The sequence below is a fragment of the Hyperoodon ampullatus genome (genome assembly GCF_949752795.1).
Source record: "Hyperoodon ampullatus genome assembly, chromosome: 10".
NCBI classification, from domain to species: Eukaryota; Metazoa; Chordata; class Mammalia; order Artiodactyla; family Ziphiidae; genus Hyperoodon; species Hyperoodon ampullatus.
This window is the reverse complement of record NC_136923.1, coordinates 42,508,846-42,524,012: the sequence shown is the minus strand read 5'-3', so window position 1 is coordinate 42,524,012 and position 15,167 is coordinate 42,508,846. Positions and strand designations below refer to the sequence as shown.

The 15,167-nt window shown below is 44.8% G+C and overlaps 1 protein-coding gene and 1 pseudogene across 5 annotated transcripts in view; both read right to left on the bottom strand.

The window, feature by feature from the left end:
• Positions 1-15,167, bottom strand: part of SLC6A20 (solute carrier family 6 member 20) — a gene marked incomplete at both ends in the record, with an annotated part of 48,439 nt that overhangs the window by 32,811 nt on the left and 461 nt on the right. The gene's annotated exons all lie outside the window — the stretch shown is intronic.
• On the bottom strand, positions 7,596-8,133 carry LOC307059475 (protein ripply3-like; annotated as a pseudogene). Its single transcript has one exon. The product of its transcript is annotated as a protein ripply3-like (transcript).

The following is a 15,167-nucleotide window of genomic DNA, read 5'->3' as shown; positions in this document are numbered from 1 at the left end:
ACACTCCCATTTACCACTGCAACAAAAAGAATAAAATATCGGGCTTCCCTGGTGGCGCAGTGGTTGAGAGTATGCCTGCCGATGCAGGGGACACGGGTTTGTGCCCCGGTCCGGGAGGATCCCACATGCCGTGGAGCGGCTGGGCCCGTGAGCCGTGGCCACTGGGCCTGCGCATCTGGAGCCTGTGCTCCACGGTGGGAGAGGCCACAGCAGTGAGAGGCCTGCATACTGCAAAAAAAAAAAAAGAATAAAATATCTGGGAATAAACCTACCTAAGGAGACAAAAGTCCTGTATGCAGAAAATTATAAGACACTGCTGAAAGAAATTAAGGATGATAAAAATAGATGGAGAGATATACCATGTTCTTGGATTGGAAGAACCAACATTGTGAAAATGAATCTACTACCCAAAGCAATCTACAGATTCAATGCAATCCCTATCAAACTACCACTGGCATTTTTCACAGAACTAGAACAAAAAATTTCACAATTTGTATGGAAACACAAAAGACCCCGAATAGCCAAAGCAATCTTGAGAACAAAAAATGGAGCTGGAGGAATCAGGCTCCCTGACTTCAGACTACTACAAAGCTACAGTAATCAAGACAGTATGGTACTGGCACAAAAACAGAAAGATAGATCAATGGAACAGGATAGAAAGCCCAGAGATAAACCCACGCACATATGGTCACCTTATCTTTGATAAAGGAGGCAAGAATGTACAGTGGAGAAAGGACAGCCTCTTCAATAAGTGGTGCTGGGAAAACTGGACAGGTACATGTAAAAGTATGAGATTAGATCACTCCCTAACACCATACACAAAAATAAGCTTAAAATGGATTAAAGACCTAAATGTAAGGCCAGAAACTATCAAACTCTTAGAGGAAAACATAGGCAGAACACTCTATGACATAAATCACAGCAAGATCCTTTTGGACCCACCTCCTAGAGTAATGGAAATAAAAACAAAAATAAACAAATGGGACCTAATGAAACTTCAAAGCTTTTGCACAGCAAAGGAAGCCATAAACAAGACCAAAAGACAACCCTCAGAATGGGAGAAAATATTTGCAAATGAAGCAACTGACAAAGGATTAATCTCCAATATTTACAAGCAGCTCATGCAGCTCAATAACAAAAAAACAAACAACCCAATCCAAAAATGGGCAGAAGACCTAGACATTTCTCCACAGAAGATATACAGACTGCCAACAAACACATGAAAGAATGCTCAACATCATTAATCATCAGAGAAATGCAAATCAAAACTACAATGAGATATCATCTCACACCAGTCAGAATGGCCATCATCAAAAAATCTAGAAACAATAAATGCTGGAGAGGGTGTGGAGAAAAGGGAACACTCTTGCACTACTGGTGGGAATGTGAATTGGTAAGCCACTATGGAGAACAGTATGGAGGTTCCTTAAAAAACTACAAATAGAACTACCATATGACTCAGCAATCCCACTACTGGGCATATACCCTGAGAAAACCATAATTCAAAAAGAGTCATGTACCAAAATGTTCATTGTAGCTCTATTTACAATAGCCAGGGGATGGAAACAACCTAAGTGTCCATCATCAGATGAATGGATAAAGAAGATGTGGCACATATATACAATGGAATATTACTCAGCCATAAAAAGAAATGAAATTGAGCTATTTGTAATGAGGTGGATGGACCTAGAGTCTGTCATACAGAGTGAAGTAAGTCAGAAAGAGAAAGACAAATACTGTATGCTAACACATATATATGGAATTTAAGAAAAAAAAATGTCATGAAGAACCTAGGTGTAAGACAGGAATAAAGACACGGACCTACTAGAGAATGGACTTGAGGATATGGGGAGGGGGAAGGGTAACCTGTGACAAAGTGAGAGAGTGGCATTGACATATATACACTACCAAACGTAAAATAGATAGCTAGTGGGAAGCAGCCACATAGCACTGGGAGATCAGCTCAGTGCTTTGTGACCACCTAGAGTGGTGGGATAGGGAGGGTGGGAGGGAGGGAGACGCAAGAGGGAAGAGATATGGGGACATATGTATATGTATAACTGATTCACTTTGTTATAAAGCAGAAACTAACACACCATTGTAAAGCAATTATACTCCAATAAAGATGAAAAAAATTAAAAAAATAAATGCAGGAAAAAAAAATAAAAGAGGACAGACAAGCTACAAACTGGAAGAAAGTATTTGCAAAACACATTTGAAAAAGATATCCATGTATCTTTATATCTAGAATATATAAAAACTCAAAAATGGAAAAGAACTCATTCAAAAATGTACAAAAATATGAACAGACATTTCACTGAAGAAAATATATGAATGGTAAAATAGCACATGAAAAGATGATCAGCACTGTTGTTCATTAGGAGACTGCATATTCAACCCACTATGAGATGACACTACACACCTCTTAGAATGGCTAAAATAGGGAATGCTGACAATACCAAATGCTGACGAGGATTTGGAGGAACTCTCATACATTACTAGTGGGAATGTAAGATGGTTCAGCCACTCTGGAAAGCAGTATGACAGTTTGTTATAAAGTTAAGCAACATTTACTGTATGACCAGCAATCCCACTCCTGGGTATTTACTCTAGAGAAATGAAAACTTATGTTCACACGAAAATCTATACCTGAACATTTACAGTGTCTGTATTCACAGTTGCCATAAACTAGAAACAACCTTATTGTCCTTCAGTGCGTGAATGGATAAATAAATTCTGGTACATCCATACAATGGAATGTTACTCAGCCAATAAAAAGAAACAAACTACTGATTTATGCAGCCACATGGGAGAATCTCAAAAGCATTATGCTAAGTTAAAGATGCCAGATTCAAAAGGCAACGTACTGTGTGATTCCATTTATATGACATTCTGGAAAAGGCAGAACTATAGGGAAAAAGATCTGTGGCTGCTGGGGGCTGGGAGTAAGGAGGGGCTGACTACAAGGGGACATGATTGTGGGGATAACAACTGCCTGCATTTGTCAAAATTCATATTACTGTATGCCAATAAACATGAATTTTTCTGCATGCAAATATACCTCAATAAAATAATTTTGTTTTGTCATCAGTTTGAGAACAAGTCCGTTAACCAACCCTCTTCCAACTGGACTGTCCCCCATGCTCCTTTTATGTAAAAATTCTGACCCTGGCTCTGTAATGAGGAGACCCTGGCACCAGGGAGAAGCTAACAGAGGTCTGAAAAAGGGTGCATCTGCTCCCATGCATCTCAATGGGGCAATAGTGTGGGAGACTAAATAGCACACACTCTTTGCAGCTGCTCCCGGGAAGAGGTGGAGTCCATTTCCACCCATGGATCTGGCCTGGCCCTGGGACTTGCTTCGTCCAGTAGAATGTGGGGAAGAGGGCACCATGGTGGTTCCAGAGCTCAGACCTCAAGATACCTTACAGCTCCACCTTCATCCTCTTGGAGCATGGCCCTGAGACCACCACGTATATAAGCTGGTCTAGGCTACCTGAGGATGAAGGGCCACATGGAGGAGAGCCGAGGGGCCCAGCCAACTCAGCACCAACTGCCAACATGTGAGGGCACTTCCGGCCCAGCCCACCCACCAGCAAAGGTAGCTGCATGAGCCAGGCCTGATGAAACCAGTAGAGAAGTGCCCAGCCACTCACAGAAGTGTGAGAAATAAACTGTTTTAGCCATGACTTTTTTACCTCTTAATACTTCAGTATGTCTTTCCTAAAAACAAAGACATTCTCTTATATAGTCCCAGGGCACTGAGCAAAAAAATCAGGAAATTAACACTGATACAGAATTATTTTAGCTGTAGACCTTACTGGAATTTTATCAATTATTCCACTAACGTCCTTTTCCTGGTCTCAGATACAGCTCACGATCGCACAAGGCATCTGCCACGTCTAGTTAGCTTCCTTTAATATAGGACAGTACCTCAGTCTTCGTCTTTCATGACCTTGAAACACTGGAGACACTAGCCAGTTATTCTGTGGAATGCCCCTCATTTTCAGTTTTGGCAGGAACACTAAAGTGACCTGGTTCTTTGTCCAGAGGGACATAATGTAGATTTGCCCCATGCTTGGAAATGTTAACTTACTCACTAGGTTAAGTTGGGGTCCACCAGGTTTCTCTACTGAAAGTTACTATTTCCCCTTTGAAATTACTACGTATCTTGTAGGGAGATATTTTGAGACCAGGTAACTATCCTATTTCTCATCAGACCTTTGCCCACTACTTTTAGCATCCATGGGTAGAATCCTGCCTGAAACAATTATTTACTATGTTGGTTGCCAAATGGTGGTTTTCTTATTCTATCATTCCTTCTAAGTCCTTCAGTTTTAGAGTGGTCTGTCATGCAGAAACAGGTAACAGAGGCACCTACCCAGCCCTGTGTGGATGGCCTGTTACCGAGTACAAGCTTGTACAGGTCGCCACACACAGACCAATAAAATTGAGATGAATTGCTAGGGCAAGGAATAGCGACTTTATTCAGAAAGTCAGCAGACCGAGAAGATGGTGGACTTGTGTCCCAAAGAACCATTTTGGCTGACTGAGAATTCAGACTTCTGTTATACTAAAAGGGGAGGGAGTAAAGCCAAGTATTCCCTGGTTCCGGTCAGCCTCGGGAGGGAATGTGTTAATTTCTTCCTGCCTGCAGTCATTCACAGGTGGACCTGGTCAGGATGTTTCCTGTGAGCTAAACAAAGGTATTTTAGCTTTACATTCCTTACCCAAGAGGCAGGGTTCCCAGAGATGGGCCATTATGTGTAACTTAAGCTTATAGGCAACATCCCTTTAGTGATTAACTTGTAGTAGAATACAAAGGTTCTTCCGTATTACAATTCCCCACTGTCGATGTCCATTCCACAGTTTTGTGGAAAAAGTGATGAAGACTGCTCTGGCTATTTCCTGCTAAATGGGGCAACGAATATTCCTTAGAATCTTAGAATCTTTCCTTTTTTATCTACAAGTATTTGAACATGATGAAACCCCTTAGCACTTTGTTGTCTAATTTGTAATTGAACTTGAGTTTTGGTTCCAGTTCCCAATACATATACTAAATTCCTGTGCTATTTATTTGGACAAAATTAAATAGGTTGATGCTTCTCCAGCTACAATGAAATTACCATTTACTTCAGTTGGATAGGCAGACCTGTTGGAGGCAAACCTCATGAACAGAGGTTAGTATAGTGCCCAAAGTTTTAACATAGTTGGCAACTGCTAGGTCTTTTAGAGCATTTATAGATTCTCTCGCCTGAGCAGACACCTGAAATGGCCTACCACACAACATTTCAAAGGGACTTATTTTAAGCCTGCTTCTGGGAGCCACTGATTCACAGCAGGGCAACTGGTAAGGCCTTATCCCAAGTCAAATTAGTATTCACTTTCTCAGTTTTTCCTGTTGATTGTGGTCTCCAGGATGAATGTAGTTCCAATGCCTTAATCCAAATCAGGGGATAATTTCCTCAAGGAGGGCTTTAACCAATTAAAGAGTACTGATTTTAAAAACTAAGAACCTTACACTGCCACACACAAAAACAAATGGTCCACAAAACATTCTCCTTTCCTTCTGAAGGTTTTATGATGCATTGTTTTCATTAACCAGTCTTTTACTATTAAACTTAACTGGTCAATTGAGACAAGCAGTTCTGAGACCATCCTTCCACCACTGATTAAGACTGGGGTGGCAGGTATTGGGGAATAATATTCACTTAGCCTTCTGAGCTTTCTGGGCAGACTTGGTGACCTTGCCAGTTCCAGCTGACTTTTTGTCCACTGCTCTGATGACACCCAAAGCAACTGTCTCTCATGTCACAAACAGCAAAATGGCCCAGAGGAGGAGAGTCAGAGAAGCTCTCAACACACATAGGCTTTCCAGGAACCATATCAATGATGGCAGCATCCCCAGATTAAGAAGGGGCCCATCTTCTAGCTTGTCCCCCAGAACGATCAATCTTCTTCAGTCCAGCAAACCTGCAAGCAATGTGAGCTCTGTGACAATTCCATACAGGTGCACATGCAGTACTGATTTGGCCTTGATGGTTCAAGATAATCCCCTTGAGCTGTGAAGCCAGCTGCTTCCATTGGTGGGTAATTTTTGCTGTCATCAGCCACATTGCCACAACAAACACCTTTGACAGACATGTTCTTGACACACTGAGGCCCATCATGTCCCCAGGAAGGGCTTTACTCAAAGCTTCCTTTGTGCATTTCAACTGACTTGACTTCCTGCAGCTCAAGGCATTTGAGTCCAGTCCTCGGTGGTGCAGGTTCCTGTGTTGGGTCCCCATCTGGGGAGGTCCAATAGCCGCCTTTGGGTTATTTTTAGCACAAATCATGCAATTCTGAGTGACTTGCTGGATGGTCTTTTGTAGGTTAGGCCCCACTGTATGCTTTTTTTTTTTTTTTTTTTTTATGGCTGTGCTGAGTGGCTTGCAGGATCTTAGTTCCTCGACCAGGGACTGAACTCATGCCCTTGGCAATAAAAGCACCAAGTCCTAACCACTGGACCGCCTGGGAACTCCCCTGACTTTTGAATCCATTGTAAGATGGCATCTCTCCCTCATGGACACTATTATGAATGTGCCGCAGCACAGTGTCCAAGATGCCTCAGGGATCAAAACAATTCCTTGTACACTACATTTCCAGCCAGGTGAGATGTGGTCCAAGTGAAACCCCACTCTTCGACCCTCACCTTGTCCTTTTCTGAATACACTGACTGGTATTTTGACAAGTCTATCAATGGAAGAAGCGATTCTCTTGCCTCAGAGATTGTCCCAGTGTCCCCCCACCACCTTTTTTTGTCTCTCAAAATATTTATTTCAAGTAGAAACTGGGAAGACAACAACATGTAAAATAGTTAAGTAAAAAACCTTGACAAATACACTCATTTGGTCATCAAAATATAAAAAGCTGAAAATAATATTACATTAGGTACTTTGATTGAAAACAGTGTTACTCTAGTCAAGTAATAAGCCCAAAGTGGTCCCCAACTAAGAGTTAAAGCTTGTCTCTCTATTCATACACACAGCCCTTAGACAAGCATCATATGTGTTTTTATCCAGAATGGTTCCCCCCCCACAAATCCTTATTTTTTTGTTTTTGTTACTTATATGGAAATTATTCAGTGTGTTTGTGTGTTTTTTATAAATAAGTTTTTATTTTTCAGAATGTCACTAAGCAATCAACCTCGGACAATATCTGAATCATTTTTACAAAAGTGGAAATAGCCAAATAAAGGGTCTCAGGTTAAGTGAGAGGCATGGGTGGGTTATTAATTGTTATGGAATAATTTGTTGTTTGATCAGCACAGTGACATTGCTGAACGTACTTTGAAAGTTGGCCCCGCCTGATAGTAACCCATGTGGATGCAAACCTCTTGGTCCTAGAATCCTTTCTCAAAGGTATAAATGAGGCACAAAGACTCACTAGGAGAAGGAGGAGTAAAAGCTGAGTCCTTGCCACGAGTGAGGTGCTGGCCAGAGAAAGTCAAGTCCTTGTACACCCAGTTGAAATGCAAAGGGTCCTGGCGCGTCTGTCCCCAGGGGTTGTCCCATAGGGCACATGTGAGTTGGTCTGGTGCTGGAGAGACAGACTTATTTGGATGAGGGGTACCCAGCATCCTCCGGAGAGTCAGGGGGGTGGAGCGAACCCTTACCACTGAGGCCACTGCAGCCTCTGGGTTGCCATCCTGGGTTTGTCAGCCGGTCTCTGCCCTTTCCTCCTGGGCCATCGTGCGCCTCCTGACACTGAAGGTGGGAGGGCTGGACTCCTTCCTCCTGCTCATCTGAATTGGACTCATTGTTATAGAAGTGAATGGTGGCTTGCACGGGGAAACTGGCCAGCACCTTTTCCCTGGAACTCTGCAGATACTCTTGATGCTTAGAAATGGGTAAAGTCTTACAGGATGCTGAAACCCAAAGGCCCCCTTCGATCCAAAGGTTTGTGGGTCATACCCAGCCTCAAGCTGGCTTCCAGTTCTGGTGGGGTCAGCAACCTGGGGGGTCAGGATCCAAGGGCTCCATGGTGTTTGGCTCTCGGGCGTGGCAGTGGTGGTCCGGGGGGACCGTCCCCAGGGTAGTGACAGATGCGTCCCTGCGCCTCCCGGGCTCCGGCCGCTGCCTCGGGTCTCATGGTGCCCTCGGAGCCCGTGCCTCTCCAGCATCGCCCGTGACCGGCTGTGCCTTTAACCACTCAGGCAAGGGCACTCACCTCCCAGCATCCCTTTTTAATGGGATTCGTGTTGATCATGTGTTTTCGGCCCTCCCTGGGGTGCCATTAGCACACACTTCTGGTCTTACCTTTTCATTGACCTGGGGAGGGTGGGGAGCATGGGGGAAGAGCTGTCTCCCTTGCTGGGGTTTTCCTGAGCACCATCTGTAGGCTTAAAGTGTGTTCTGGTGGGACCCTGATGTCAAGCTGTTCTGGTGAAAAACTTCAGGGTGAAGTCTATCAGAAAGTTAATCAGCTCATTCCCCACTGTCAATTTCACCCGGGGTTCCTGTAGGGAATTAGGCACCTCAAGTCCAAGGGAGCCCCTGTCCTCTTCATTCACCAGTGTTCCCCTCTTTCTATCGTATGAGAGGCTCTCGTCTCTGATTTTCTTCTTATGTTTTAGCCTAGGGAAACCTATTTTCCAATGTTCCTCCTCCTTACAGCAGGTGTACTGTTCCCACCCCAACGGTGACTTATCTCTCTCCCAACTACTCACCTTCCGGGAATTCAATGCCACTGCCAAAAAAGTGGCGTTTCATTTTGCATCTTCTTTCTTCTGTTGTTGTTCCCTGTTGAACACTTAATTTTTTCCCTAATTAATTTATTTTATTTTATATATTTTTGGCTGTGTTGGGTCTTTGTTGCTGTGTGCAGGCTTTCTCTAGTTGCGGTGAGCGGGGGCTACTCTTCACTGCAGTGCACGGGCTTCTCATTGTGGTGGCTTGTCTTGTTGCGGAGCATGGGCTCTAGGCATGCAGGCTTCAGTAGTCGTGGCTCCCAGGCTCAGTAGTTGTGGCTAACAGGCTGTAGAGCACAGGCTGAGTAATTGTGGCGCACGGGCTTAGTTGCTCCGCAGCACGTGGGATCTTCCCGGACCAGGGCTCGAACCGTGTCCCCTGCGTTGGCAGGCGGAGTCTTAACCACTGCACCACCAGGGAAGCCCTGTTGAACACTTTAAAAAGCAACATCTACCAATTGAGAAGGGTTCATTTCAAATGAACCCTCTTATTTTTTCAACTTTCTCCTGATATAAGGCACTTTGCTGCCCCTAAAAAAGGTCAAATTTACGATTCTAATATTTTCAGGGGCCACACGATCTGCATTAGTATAATGTCTGTAGGCCTGATAAATCTTCTCCAAGAATTCAGAGGGGTCTTCATTTGTTTTTTTGCTGAATTTTGTTCAACCTCTCTTTGCTTTGGCTCCCCTTTTCAAAGCCCTGCCAAGATGCACTGATAAGTAATGTTCTAATAAGGGCAGTCCTCCCTCATTGGGTTCCGATTTGGTTCAGCTGTTGGTACTGCCAATTGGGTTCAGGTGTAGGAGAGCTCCCTATAAAGGAGGGTTGCAATCCTTTCAAATAAACAAGGCTGAGAAACCCAGCTGGCTGGCTGTTGGCATTTAGGCCCCCTATGAGAGAACGGGGTAAGGGAGACTGCCCTGCCCCGGGAGCGGTTCCTCATCCCAACTGGGTGCCCTGTCGGGTCTTAGATGGCAATACCATACCAGGCCCCTGTGCCCCAGGAACTAACACAGGATTTTCTAGTTGATCCCTAGAAGGAGGGGCAGTCCCGAGCTCAGCTGGAGGAGTTAAGGTCTGAAGCAACCTATCCTCACTCTCATTCCTTTCTTTCTCTTGTTTTCCCTGATGCAATAGCACAAATACTTGCACGTAAAGAATGTCATCATCCTTCCCCACTTCTTCACAGAAAAGCCACCATAAAACCATAAATAGCAATTGATCATCGCTAACCATTAAAAGGGTGCCTTTTTGCCTTGGCATCAACCAACCGGGCTGAATTCTGGGCTGGGGCTTTTGGTGATTTTAGGAACCAAGTGCAACCTTTCTCTTCTCCCTGGGAATGTCCTACAGACAGGCCTTCTTTTTTTTTTTCCCCCCTTTTCTATTCCTTTCCTCCATCTGACATCACTAAGAGTTTTAAATATCACAAAATTGATTTGGCTGTAAATGGAGAAAGAGTACCAAACAAAATGAAACAAAAAACCCAAAGAAAAAACAGAAAATCTAAATAAACCCTCCAGTTTGGTCTTGGGGTTTTACATATACCAACGACGTAGGAGACCACAAACGACGTAATTAACACAGCAAGCGTAGCAGTATACGGTGCACAGGGTCCCAAGATAACTCTGTCTAAACCCCTTGTGGAGTTTCTAACAGGTACTGTGGCCACACAATATTACAATAAAATATCATCATCTTCTACTCATGGGTCATGGCTGTAATCAGATCACTTATCCAAAACACACCTCAGAGGACTTTCTTTAGGGATAGTTGAAACATTCTCCATTTTTAAAGACAGACATTCAAGACAAACAAAACACAAATGGCACATACCAACGCTAGCATCCAAAGAAGCAAACGAACCGGGTAAAAGTCCAACAACTCTTTCCTCTCTCCAACAGGGTACCCCACTCAAATACAAACTGGCTTATTTTGGAGAAAAAGCCCCAAATGGAGAGGAAATAAAGTTTCCGGCTGTACACACCGGAGTGACTTACCTACTGCATGGAACCCATCGGCTCCCAAATATCAATTCCTTGTTCCAATTGCCTAGCACTGGGGCAGCCGGTGCCGCTTTGGGGAATTCTGAAGGGCAGGTTCTCTGGACAAGTGGTCCCGGCAGCTGCTAGGGCCTTACCGGAAAATTCCCCAACCCCAAATTTGTTACCGAGTCCCAGCTTGTACTGCACGACAGGCCAATAAATCTAGAGATGAGTTGCTGGGGGAAGGAATAGCAACCTTACTCGGAAAGCCAGAAAACTGAGAAGACGGCAAAACCGCCTCCCAGAGAACCATCTTGCCTAAGTTAGCATTCACGGTCTTTTATACTAAAGGGGAGGAGTAAAGCCAAGCACTTCCTGGTTCCGGTCAGCCTCCAGAGGGGGGAATGCAGCCATTCACAGGTGAGCCTCATCAGGATGTTTGCTGTGAGCTAAACAAAGGTATTTTAGCTTAATGCTCCTTACCTGGGAGCCAGGGTTCCCAGAGATGGGCCATTATGTATAATTTAAGCTTATAGGCAACATCCCTTTACTGATTAACTTGTGATAGAATATAAAGGTTCTTCCTTATTACAGGCCCAGCCTAACCCCAACCTAACCCTCATCACATCTCTGCCTCAGTCCCCTGTGTCCACCCTGCATGTGCCTGGCACATGTTAGAAGCCCAAGAGTGTGCTTGTCACCAGGATTGAATTTGGAAATCCCAGGATGAACAGCAGATATGGGACTCCCGGGGACATTTTCTGACGGCTGGGACGCAGCCTCTTGAGCTTACTTTGCAAACTGTGTTTGATACTTTACAACCTCTGAAACTCAGGTTTCTGTTCCATCCAGGAGCACTGTAGAAACACCAAGGGCCAGAGACTGAGCACAACACACACATGCACACAGTACACAAGGGAGCAGCCGTCGTGCTGCCCACCCATCCATCTGTGGCCTGGCCTGGTGTGGCTCAGTCCCAGGCTGGGGGCTGCCCCGAAGGGCTGTGGCTCCAGGCATGCCGGGGCTGGCTCACACCAGCTCTCAAGAGCTGCACATCTCCTCCCAACCCCACATTCCCAGACATTCCACTGGTTAGTCTGAACTTGGCCACAGTGGGAGTATTTACACCATGGTCATCAGCAAATGTTCTAAATTAGGTCCTGCTCTTTCCTCCAAAAGCCAGGTGTTCTACATTATTGGCACCCCACCGCCTGGCTCCCAGCAGCTGGTGGTCTGGGGTGGGGGATTCCTCTAAAGTGTGGTCCATGGGCCAGCAGCAGCCATCAGCATCACTTAGGAGCTTGTCAGAAACGCAGAATCCTGCCCTCCCCCACAGCTCTCCAAATCAGAATCTCTAGGGGCGGGGCCAGCAGTCTGTAGTTTATCAAGAAGCTTCGGTGGGCAAAGTCTGAGATGCAATGACCTAAGCACCAGGGAGGAGAAGAAGGGGCTCCGAGGAAAAGTGTCACTGTCCCACTGCCTAGTCAGGTGTCTTCTGACTGCCCCTCTTTATGGGTTAAGTATCACATAGAGAAAATTTAGGGGAAAAAAATCCACATTTCCGTGAGCCGCATCAATGTTCTCAGTCTTCCATGATTCTTCCATGATTTGAGCACATTTATATAAAAGTCAACGGCAGGTGCACCCATTTTCCACATGTTGGTATACAACACATTTGCATCCCAATTTCTTCCCGAACAACCACGGCCTTAGACTTTGACTTGGTCTCCAAGGCCTGCTGACTATCAAGCACAGATTTTGTGCAGTTCCTTCAACTGCCTTTCCTTTGTTCTAGCATTGGGTGCTGGCACCTGGAATGTAATCTTCAGAATTAACATTCCTTGTGCCGCCTGGCCCGCAGAGCAGGAAGGAAGCCTCATGGGAAGGAGCACGGACCCCTAATCCTTTTTATTCTGGGAAGTATTTTGGCGCAGCCTGGCTCTGCGGTTTATAAACAAGCTCTTTGCTGGCTGGTGGGGGGCGGGGTGGTGGAAGCCAGGGCTCTGTGTAGAGGGGAGTTAGACCCCCGCTCTGGAGCCTTTCATGATGCGGTTGGTTACCTGTCAGGTACAGAACAGGAGTGTAAACAGAAATCACTTACTGTAGGTGACACCGTTGGGCAGTGAAAGGCTTGGGAAAACCATCAGCACCCCTGCCTCACGAACTCTGTGGCTTTTCATAACAGACCTGGCTTCTTCATGCAACAAATATTCATTGGGTGCCTCCTCTGACCCCACCACTTCACAGAGATGGGGCTAGTGGGCGACAGAAACTCTAGAACAAAGTGCAGGCCTTCTGCCCAGGTGCTGGAAGTGCCCCAGGCTAACAGTGGCATCCCAGGTGGAGGAATAGCTTGGGCAAAGTGTGGAGATAGAGAGTGGGCATTCACTAATGGACAGTTGTTCAGAATAGTTGGCGGGGAGGGGGGCTGCTGGAAGATGGGTGACAGGAAATGAGGTGGAAATAGGGGCAGGTGTTAGGTGGTCAAGTCCTTACCGAGCCAGGATAAGCTGTTTGGTCTTTGTTCTGTAGACACTTATGACTGAGAGGACGCCACCCACCTAACCGACATCTGTCCATCTTGGACCCATCCATCCATCAATCCATCCCTCCACCCACCCACCAATCCATCCTCTCCCCAGTGTCCATTTGCTGGTCAACCATCATCCATCCATCTACCTTTCCACCTATCAGCTTAAGTATACTCTGTACCAGGCACAAGATTTCTTCTTTCTTTTCCTGGGTCTTGAAGGTCTTGCAGTTTCCCTAGCAATTTATATATACAGTTGACCCTTGAACAACACTGGGTTTGAACTGCATGGGTCCACTTATACACAGACTTTTTTCAGTAGTAAGTACTACAATACTATATAATCCCCAGTGGGCTGAACCGCAGATATGGAGGAACTGTGGATACGGAGGGCCAACTGTTAGTCATATGCGGATTTTCAGGGATTTTCAACAGCGTGCAGGATGGACGCCCTTCACCTCCATGTTGTTCGAGCGTCAATTATATTCCCCCTCAGAACTACCCCACCTTACCAGTGTCCACCTGCAGACTACTCAGGTAATGCTGTTGTTAGAAACAAGGAATTAAATAGTCACGTGACAGCAAGGCTCACCTGGCCTCATGTTTGGGAAACGTGTAGTAGGGTAAAGGTATCGTGGGTAGGTGCACTGAATGCCGAATGATGTGGAAATCTCATCCTGACAAATAATTCTTATGAAAGTCAGTTATGAAGCTGTTGGAGCATATGGGCATACACGTGCTTCACATACTTATGAGATATATATATATATATATATATATATATATATATGCCTTTCAAATTAAAAAAAGGAGTCAGGATTAAGAATGCATTATTTTTTTTAAAAAAAACTGCACATTAATCTTCTGTCAAGTTTTTTTTTTTTTTGAGCTGGGAGGGGTGGGTGAGAGTGAGGGAGTAGTGTTTTATGTTGGTCTTCTTGAATAGGTTAAACCTAGTAAATACTTTGGTCTAACATCTTTCATTGTCCTCTATGGTGAAAAAAACCACTCATGCTGAGTACAGAAGACACCACAACACACACACACACACACACACACACGGCCAAAGATAACTATTGTTTTATTCTCTTTGGTATGTTTTTGTTCATTCTCTTTTCTCTGCATACTTTAAAACATAATTGAGATCATCCATTTTATACAGCTTCGAATCTGACTTCCCTCCCTCCATTTAATGTATGACATGAAAAAATACTTAAATACATTTTTTGAAAAACCATCTTAATGGCTTCCAAGAGCACCACCGCGTGCATGTTCCATAATTTATGGAACCAATCCCCTTTAGTTGAGGGCTTAGGAGGTTTCCCATGCCTGGCTCTTATTAAAAGATGGAGGTTATCCTTCTACTGTCTACCTTCTGTCAGAACTATTTTCTTTGTGTAGAATGCTAGAAATGGAATAACTCAGAAAAAAATTTTTTTAATGCTGAGACTTCAATCTCTATTGCCACCTTGCCTTCCAAAAAGGCACTTTACCCTCACTGAGGTTCTCTGGCATGTCACAGAAGGCGTCTCCAGCTCCCTGGAAGGTATGCGAATGCTGTGTGGGTGCGTTGCTGTCTAGTGAGCGCACTGTGATGCTTCAGAGGAAAAATTTGTAAAAAAACCAAAACAAACGAACAACACTGCAATAGAGTGATTAGCCTTCCTGCCTACTGTGGCCCCAAACCCAAACCAATCTTGTGATAAAAAATTTAAAGAAACAGCTCAAAATCCTTTTATCCTGAGTTTCAAATCATGCTGCCAGGAATGTTTCTGATCTGAAAGTTGTATAACGAGTTTCTGCTGAACAAGAAAATTTCCTGCTGTCAGACCCCTGCCACCTCTTCTCCCGAGGGAGGAAAATAGTATAACCCCCACCCCGTGCCTCCTACTGCTCGCAGAGCCGCAGCCTGACCAAC